Source organism: Labeo rohita, chromosome 2 (assembly GCF_022985175.1).
Source record: "Labeo rohita strain BAU-BD-2019 chromosome 2, IGBB_LRoh.1.0, whole genome shotgun sequence".
Classification (NCBI taxonomy): Eukaryota; Metazoa; Chordata; class Actinopteri; order Cypriniformes; family Cyprinidae; genus Labeo; species Labeo rohita.
The window spans coordinates 28708849-28718946 of NC_066870.1; the positions used below are offsets into that span (position 1 = coordinate 28708849).

At 35.4% G+C, this 10098-nt stretch overlaps 1 long non-coding RNA gene across 1 annotated transcript in view; it reads right to left on the reverse strand.

Annotated features, from left to right (window-relative positions):
* Positions 1-507: 507 nt before the first annotated feature.
* Positions 508-10098, reverse strand: part of LOC127178506 (uncharacterized) — a 17235-nt gene continuing 7644 nt past the window's right edge. Inside the window, exons 2-3 of the long non-coding RNA XR_007829406.1 lie at positions 2166-2224; positions 508-1520 (exon numbers count right to left, since the gene is read on the reverse strand). This is a non-coding gene — a long non-coding RNA (uncharacterized LOC127178506). The remainder of the gene's footprint in view (positions 1521-2165; positions 2225-10098) is intronic.

Here is a 10098-nt window from a genome sequence, read left to right on the forward strand (position 1 = left end):
TTAAATGCAGAGCACAAATTCCGAGTATGGGTTACCATACTTGGCCACATGTCATGTCCTTTTCTTTCCCACTGAAAAAACTTGTAAAAAGATGTCTTTCAGTTAGTCAAATAGCACATAGTGGAGCTCTGCAGCCATCTACTGGTAAAAATTATATTTTTTTATTTTTAAAAAGGCATTTTCCAAATGATGGGCAAAAATCTTACACCACTCCATGTCAAATGATCCATGTTATACCCATGAGTGAAATTTAAAAATGTGGGTCCTTCATAAAGTGAATTTTACACAAAAAGCTGTTTTTGTATAAAAACCTATTAAAAAAAATATTTATTTATTAATTTATATAAATTTAAAAAAAATCATAATAAATCCTCCAAAAACGGCACAAATGTAGTAAAAACATTAATGAACAGAAAAATTAAATTCGTTTTAGAAAAAAAACTATTATTTTGTTACAAAATTAAATTTTGTTGCGTGGGGTCTCTAGAGACCCCAAAGACCATGAGTGTACAACCCAAAATTGAGACCACATAAGGGTTATTAACATTAAAACTATTCAAAACCTTTTGACTGGTACACTGTTAAAAATTTTCCTGTATTTTTACAGTAAGTTACTGGCAGCAAGGTTGTTTTACAGCAATGTACTGTAATGTATCGTTACAGTATGTAGAACAATGTACTGTATACAGTCAAAACAGTATTGTACTGTATTTTTACAGTACTTTGTAATTTTGCTTCTACTTCAGTTATTGTGTAATTATTATTGTGTATTGTGTAGTTGGAATAGTACATACAAATATTTAAACGTTTAAACATACAATTATTAAAACGTTTCAAAACATTTTAGCAGTGTTGGGGTTAACGCATTACAAGTAACGTGAGTTACATAATATTATCACTTTTTCAACCATACTAATAAGCAACAATTACTCAAGATAATCTAACATTTGTTTTCCTTTTTTTTTTTGTATTGCTGAAGAGTTGACTTTTTTTTTTGCGGTCTACTGTACAGACGTGAATTTACTTTTCTCAAAGCCTGAGGCTTTTGGTGTGAAAAGGCTTTTACATTAGCCAAAAATAGAACTTTATATTAAACACAAGCAAGCCCTGCTCAGATATAAAAAGTAACGCAAAAGTAAAGTAACGCATACCCAGAGTACAGTGCATTAACAATTTACAGCCATGAAAGCATTTTAAGCGTACAAGAATATAAACCAAAAAAAACAAAACAACAGATGCATCCTGAGGGCTAGATTGGGAATCAATGTCCTAAGAGAGAACTTGATTTATCTTAAAACTACCAAAAAATTAAACTCTTAAAATTAGCAAAAACAACAAGAAGTGTCTCATAACCATCACCCCTAAATGCAGGGCATGTGGGTGGTGGCAAACAAGCCACTGACCCTCTCTGTGAAGTCCTCCATTAAACATCATTTTTGACTGAATGAAGCTGTTGACATGCAGGGTTGATAGCCATCACTCTGCACCACCATCCTAATTTATTCCCATCAGTGGTGAAACTGAAACACAGTCATAAAAACACACAAGACAAAACCTGTTATTCACAGCACCAAGAAAAATGAACGAACAGCATGGGGAAAATAGTGAGAAAAAAATTTGTAGAATAGATGAAACAGATAAACTGCCCGCTGTTCTTCAAAAAAATGCTTCAGGTCCCATAAGTTCTTTGGTTTTCCAGCATTTCTGTGTATTTGAACCCTTTCCAACAATGAATGTATGATTTTGAGATCCATCTTTTCACACTGAGGACAACTGAGGGACTCACACAACTATTACAGAAGGTTCAAAGATTTCAGCGGGCAGTTTAACTGTTCAGGACAAACAAGGGACTCATGAACAACTAATCACTAAACAAAAAAATGGCTCTGGATCATTCAGTTAACAGCACAGTATTAAGAATCACGTGTATGAAAACTTTTGAATGTGGTCATTTTTATAAATTCAACTATTATTTTCTCTTGTGGGCTATGTTTTACATCTTGAAATATCTTATTCAGGTCAGCACTAAATAAAAATAGCATGCATTTTGTATGATCAGCCCTCTTATATCGGTAAAATAAGTAACATTTCACAGATTCTGCAAGGTGTATGTAAACTTGACTTCAACTGTAAATAAAAATTAAATTAATTTAAGTAATACTTACTGCCTTGTGACAGCACTGCCCCTCCCAGGGTGCAAAGACAAGTGGACCACACTGTAGAGCTGCAAGAAATCAAAGAAATTTGACTAAATAATGTGTTAGTTAGTTAAACAAGTTAGCCTACTTGTTGACCATGTATTGGCTAAAGTCATATAGACTAAGGTTGTGACGATGAGGAAATTTCCCCACCGGTTAATCGACATGTGACAACACCGGTAATACCGGTATCACCGTGGGGGTGGGGGTTTCCTCTTTTCCTCTTTTTTTCTGCGTTTAAATAGCTTATAAATGCGTGCGTATTATACTTTCACTTTCAGTTTTGCAGAATTGGCAATTCGGCGTCAATTGTTTGAATGGACGACAAACAAAGTAAAAAAAAAAAAAAAAAAAAAAAAAAAAATTTTGATATTAAACAGAACTTTTATTAACATAACTGTCAAAAAAAACACAACGCCATTCTCTTTCTGTAAATCAGAAAACATAAATGAAATATGACACTCATGTAGCCATGTTCAGTTTTTAATTATAGTGCATGCTCTAGTCTTAAGTAAATTATTTAGAATTATATTTTCCATTTAATTCAAATAAATATTTAATAAAAAAAACGAATACTTAAAAAAAAAAAAAAAACGTGGGGACGGTGTCACGGTGGAAAAGTGATGTCACCGGTGTTGCGTCTTAAAACCGGTAACACCGCCAACACCGTCTATTGTGGCAAGCCTAATATAGACTATTGCCTATACATGTGTATTTCATACACTCCAACACTACATCAGAGTTATTAAAAAAAAACATATGCTTGACATTGCTAAAGATTTTGGGATACATTTTACTTTTCTTTGTTGACTAAGATCACTAGATCACTAGAAACTGATAAAAGTAATTGTCCACTAATCATATATTTATTATCATAATTATTTTTTATCAATCCCCATGTTACAGAACTGGTCTTCTGCCTAAATAACGTTACCAATATCTCTGACCCCAAACCACCCATTTACATCACAAGTAAAACTGTATTTCTCAACCATGTTTAAAGTAAGCAACTATGTCCAGTATTAACCTCGACCTTGAAGCGGACTGCAAACAATTATTATTATTATTATTATTATTATTATTATTATTATTATTATTATTATTATTAACAGCGTTTTAAATGTCAGAAAGTGCCATCAGTTGCCGTGCTCATTATCCCTGAAACAACGTTAACTTATATTAATTTTGTTTCTTTTGCATTTTGCTAGTTTTTTTTTTATTTGAATATCGTCAAACGGCGTTATTTACGACATTTTAAGTGACAAAGTGCCGTCAGCTGCAGTGCTCATTATCCCCTAAACAGCGTAAATTATACATATTTTTTTTATTTTGCATGTTACTTTTTTTTTTTTTTTTTTTTTTTTTAAGTTGTCAAACTGCGTTATTTTTTAAACATTAGAAAGTGCAGTCAGTTGTGGCACTCATTATTCCCTAAACCAGACCTGGGCAAACTCTGTCTAAACTATGTAACTTAAATTTATTTTTTCTATTTTTCTTTCCCACTTTACTAGTTTTTTGGAAATCATCAAATGGTGTTATTTACGGCATTTTAAATAACAGAAAGTGCCGTCAGTTGTGGCACTCATTTTCCCTTAAACAGCATAACTTGTATTAATTTTTTTATTTTGCATTTTACTAGTTTTTTTATTGGAAAACTGTCAAACTGCATTATTTTCAGTGTTTTAAACGTCAGAAAAAGCAGTCAGTTGTGTCACTCATTATCCCCTAAACCAGAACTGGGCAAACTCTATCCTGGAGGGCCGGTGTCCCTGCAGAGTTTAGCTCCAACCCTGATAAAACTCACCTGTTTGTAGCTTTCTAGTAAACCTGAAGACACTGATTAGCTTGTTCAGGTGAGTTTTATCAGGGTTGGAGCTAAACTCTGCAGGGACACCGGCCCTCCAGGACCGAGTTTGTCCAGGCCTGCCCTAAACGGCGTAACTTAAATTTATTTTTTCTATTTTTCTTTTCCATTTTACTATTTTTTTTAAACGTGGAAATCGCCAAACGGTGTTATTTATGGCATCTTAAATAACAGAAAGTGGCATCACTTGCAGTGCTCATTATCCCTTAAACAGCGTAACTTATATTAATTTTTTTTTTTTATTTTGCATTTAACTAGTTTAATTTTTTTTTAATTGTCAAAAGGCATTATTTTCAGTGTTTTAAACATCAGAAAGTGCCGTCAGTTGTGGCACTCATTATCCCCTAAACAGCATAACTTGTATTAATTTTATTATTTTGCATTTTACTAGTTTTTTGTTTTTTTAATGTCATCTAGTAAGATGCAAAATAAAAAAAAAAAAAAAAAAAAAAAAAAAAAAAAAAGGTAATAAAATTAAGTTACACCATTTAGGGCAGGCCTGGGCAAACTCGGTCCTGGTGGGCCGGTGTCCCTGCAGAGTTTAGCTCCAACCCTGATAAAACTCACCTGTTTGTAGCTTTCTAGTAAACCTGAAGACACTGATTAGCTTGTTCAGGTGAGTTTAATCAGGGTTGGAGCTAAACTCTGCAGGGACACCGGCCCTCCAGGACCGAGTCTGCCCAGGCCTGCCCTAAACTACATAACTTAAATTTATTTTTTATTTTTCCTATTCCATTTTACTACTATTTTTTTTTTTTTTTTTTTTTAAATCGTCAAACTGCGTTATTTACAGTATTCTGAAAAGCAGAAAATGCCGTCAGTTGTGCCACTCATTATCCCTAGTTTTTTTTTTGTTTTTTTTGTTTTTTTAAACGGTATTTTAAAATGGCTTCAGTTGCGGTGCTCCTTATCCCCTAAACGGCGTAATTTAAATATTTTTTTTTAATTAATTTATTTTGCATATTACTAGGTTTTTTTTTTAAACACCGTAACTTTATTAATTTATGTATCTTTTTTTCTTTTGCATTTTACTATTTTTTTTAATTGATAATTGTCAAACGGTGTTATTTTCTGTGTTTTAAACGTCAGAAAGCGCCGTCAGTTGCGGCGCTCATTATCCCCTAAACCAGACCTGGGCAAACTCGGTCCTGGAGGGCCGGTGTCCCTGCAGAGTTTAGCTCCAACCCTGATAAAACTCACCTGTTTGTAGCTTTCTACAACTGCATTTTACTAGTTTTTTATTTTTTAAATTGTCAAACTGCGTCATTTACTGTGTTTAAACTGCAGAAAACGCTGTTAGCTGTGGCGCTCATCATCCTCTAAACGGCGTAACTTAAATTAATTTAATTTTTTTTCTTTTGCATTTTACTAGTTTTTTTTTTTTTTGAAAATTGTCAAACCGCGTTATTTACTGTGTATAAACTGCAGAAAGTGCCGTCAGTTGCGGTGCTCATTATCCCCTAAATGGCGCAACTTACATTAATTTTTTTTATTTTGCATTTTACTAGTTTTTTTTTTTTTTTTTTTTGATTGTCGAACTGCGTTATTTTCAGTATTTTAAACGTCAGAAAACGCAGTCAGTTGCTGCACTCATTATCCCCTAAACCAGACCTGGGCAAACTCGGTCCTGGTGGGCCGGTGTCCCTGCAGAGTTTAGCTCCAACCCTGATAAAACTCACCTGTTTGTAGCTTTCTAGTAAACCTGAAGACACTGATTAGCTTGTTCAGGTGAGTTTAATCAGGGTTGAAACTAAACTCTGCAGGGACACCGGCCCTCCAGGACCGAGTTTGCACAGGTCTGCCTTAAACTACATAACTTAAATTTATTTTTTATTTTTTTCCCTTTTCTATTTTACTAGTTTTTTTTATTTGAAAATCGTCAAACTGTGTAATTTACGGCATTTTAAATAACAGAAAGTGGCGCTCATTATCCCTTAACCAGCGTAACTTGTATTAACTTTTTATTTTTTTTTATTTGAAAATTGTCAAACAGCGTTAATTTATGTGTTTTAAACGTCAGAAAGCGTAGTCAGTGGCGGCACTTCTTATCCACTAGATCAGACCTGGAGGACCGGTGTCCCTGCACAGTGTAGATCCAACCCTGATAAATCTCACCAGTTTGTAGCTTTCTAGTAAACCTGAAGACACCGATTAGCTTGTTCAGGTGAGTTTAATCAGGGCTGGAGCTAAACTCTGCAGGGACACCGGCCCTCCAGGACCGAGTCTGCCCAGGCCTGCCCTAAACTACATAACTTAAATTTATTTTTTATTTTTCCTATTCCATTTTACTACTTTTTTTTTTTTTTTTTTTTTTTTTTTTTTTTTTAATCGTCAAACTGCGTTATTTACAGTATTCTGAAAAGCAGAAAACGCCGTCAGTTGTGCCACTCATTATCCTTAGTTTTATTGGGTTTTTTTTTTTTAACGGTATTTTAAAATGGCATCAGTTGCGGTGCTCCTTATCCCCTAAACGGCGTAATTTAAATAATTTTTTTTATTTATTTATTTTGCACATTACTAGTGTTTTTTTTTTTTTTTTTTTAAACACCGTAACTTTATTAATTTATGTATCTTTTTTTCTTTTGCATTTTGCTAGTTTTTTTAGTTGATAATTGTCAAATGGTGTTATTTTCTGTGTTTTAAACGTCAGAAAGCACCGTCAGTTGCGGCGCTCATTATCCCCTAAACCAGACCTGGGCAAACTTGGTCCTGGAGGGCTGGTATCCCTACAGAGTTTAGCTCCAACCCTGATAAAACTCACCTGTTTGTAGCTTTCTAGTAAACCAGAAGACACTGATTAGCTTGTTCAGGTGAGTTTTATCAGGGTTGGAGCTAAACTCTGCAGGGACACCGGCCCTCCAGGACCGAGTTTGCCCAGGTCTGGTTTAGTGGATAATAAGTGTCACCACTGATGTTTAAAACACAGAAAATAATGCAGTTTGACAATTTTCAAACAAAGAAACTAGTAAGATGCAAAATAAAAATAAAAAAAATTAAAAAAAATAAATAAATAAAAAAAGGTAATACATTTAAGTTACGCCATTTAGGGCAGGCCTGGGCAAACTCGGTCCTGGATGGCCGGTGTCCCTGCAAAGTTTAGCTCCAACCCTGATAAAACTCACCTGTTTGTAGCTTTCTAGTAAACCTGAAGACACTGATTAGCTTGTTCAGGTGTGTTTAATCAGGGTTGGAGCTAAACTCTGTAGGGATACCGGCCCTCCAGGACCAAGTTTGTCCAGGCCTGCCCTAAACGGTGTAACTTAAATTTAATTTTTAATTTCCATTTTACTAGATTTTTAATTTGAAAAATCATCAAACAGCGTTATTTACAGTATTTTAAAAAGCAGAAAACGCTGTCAGTTGCGGCGCTCTCTATCCCTTAAACGGCTTAACTTACATTATTTTTTTATTTTGCGTTATTTTTTTAAATTGTCAAACTGCGTTATTTACTGTGTTTAAACTGCAGAAAACGCTGTTAGTTGTGGCGCTCATCATCCTCTAAACGGCGTAACTTAAATTAATTTAATGTTTTTTTCTTTTTTCTTTTGCATTTTACTAGTTTAGTTGATAATTGTCAAACGGTATTATTTTCTGTGTTTTAAACGTCAGAAAGCGCCGTCAGTTGCGGCACTAATTATCCCCTAAACCAGACCTGGACAAACTCGGTCCTGGAGGGCCGGTGTCCCTGCAGAGTTTAGTTTCAACCCTGATTAAACTCACTTGAACAAGCTAATCAGTGTCTTCAGGTTTACTAGAAAGCTACAAACAGGTGAGTTTTATCAGGGTTGGAGCTAAACTCTGCAGGGACACCGGCCCTCCAGGACCGAGTTTGTCCAGGCCTGCCCTAAACGGCGTATCTTAAATTTTTTCTTTTGCAGTTTACTATTTTCTTTATTTGAAAATTGTCAAACGGCATTATTTTCGGTATTTTAAACGTCACAACGTACCGTCATTTCCAGCACTCATTGTCCCCTAAACGGCGTAACTTAAAATTATTTATACATTTTTTATTTTGCATTTTACTAGTTTCTTTATTTGAAAATTGTCAAACAGCACTATTTACAGCATTTTAAATGACAGAAAGTGCCGTCACTTGTGGCACTCATTATCCCCTATACCAGACCTGGACATACTGACGGTACTTCCTGATGTTTAAAACACCGTAAATAACACTGTTTAGGGCAGACCTGGGCAAACTCGGTCCTGGAGGGCCGGTGTCCCTGCAGAGTTTAGCTCCAACCCTGATTAAACTCACCTGAACAAGCTAATCAGTGTCTTCAGGTTTACTAGAAAGCTACAAACAGGTGAGCTTCATCAGGGTTGGAGCTAAACTCTGCAGGGACACCGGCCCACCAGGACCGAGTTTGCCCAGGCCTGCCCTAAACGGCGTTACTTACGGCATTTTAAATGTCAGAAAGTGCCGTCAGGGGCCGCACTCATTATCCCCTAAACAGCGTAATTTAAATTATTGTTATTTTATTTTTTTTCATATTATTAGTTTTTTATTTGAAAATTGTCAAACGGCCTTATTTACGGTGCGTTAAACTACAAAAAAATGGCATCATATGCAGTGCTCATTATCCCCTAAACGGCGTAACTTAAATTTATTTATTTTGCATATTACTATTGTTATTTTTTTTTTTTAAATGGCGTAACTTATTTACTTTATTTATCTTTTTTTCTTTTGCATTTTACTAGTTTTTTTATTGAAAAATTGTCAAACAGCGATTTTTTTTTTTTTTTTTTTTTTTTTTTTTTGGTGTGTGTGTGTTTTAAACATCAGAAAGCATCGTCGGTTGCGATGTTCATTATCCCCTAAACCAAACCTGGGCAAACTCGGTCCTGGAGGGCCGGTGTTCCTGCAGAGTTTAGCGCCAAACCTGATTAAACTCACCTGAACAAGCTAATCAGTGTCTTCAGGTTTACTAGAAAGCTACAAACAGGTGAGTTTTATCAGGGTTGGAGGTCTGAACTCTTAGAAAGTGCAGCTGCCGCGCCCATTATCCCCTAAATGGTGTAATTTAAATTCGCATATTACTAGTTTTTTTATTTGAAAATTGTCAAATGGCCTCTGTGTTTTAAACATCAGAAAGCATAGTCAGTGGTGGCACTTATCCACTAAACCAGACCTGGGCAAACTTGGTCCTGCCCCTGGTCCCTGATAAAACTCACCTAAACAAGCTAATCAGTGTCTTCAGGTTTACTAGAAAGCTACAAATGAGTTTTATCAGGGTACTGATTTTTATTTATTTTGCATTTTTATTTATTTTGCATTTTATTAGTTTTTCTATTGTATACTAGTTTCTTTATTCGCTCGTTATCCCCTAAACCAGACCTGGACAAACTGACGGCACTTTCTGACATTTAAAACGCCGTAAGTAACACCGTTTAGGGCAGACCTGAGCAAACACGGTCCTGGAGGGCCGGTGTCCCTGCAGAGTTTAGCTCCAACCCTGATTAAACTCACCTGAACAAGCTAATCAGTGTCTTCAGGTTTACTAGAAAGCTACAAACAGGTGAGTTTTATCAGGGTTGGAGCTAAACTCTGCAGGGACACCGGCCCTCCAGGACCGAGTTTGCTCAGGTCTGCCCTAAACGGTGTTACTTACGGCGTTTTAAATGTCAGAAAGTGCCGTCAGTTGCCGCACTCATTATCCCTTAAATGGCGTAATTTAATTTTTGTTTTTTTTTACATTTATTTTGCATATTACTAGTTTCTTATTTGAAAATTGTCAAACGGCATTATTTACAGGGCTTTAAATTGCAGAAAACCGCATCATATGCGGCGCTCATTATCCCTTAAACAGTGTAATTTAAATTATTATTTTTTTATTTTGCATTTTACTAGTTTCTTTATTTGAAAATTATCAAACGGTGTTATTTTCTGTTTTAAACGTCAGAAAGCATAGTCAGTGGCGGCACTTCTTATCCCCTAAACCAGACCTGAGCAAACTCGGTCCTGGAGGGCCGGTGTCCCTGCAGAGTTTAGCTCCAACCCTGATAAAACTCACCTGAACAAGCTAATCAGTGTCTTCA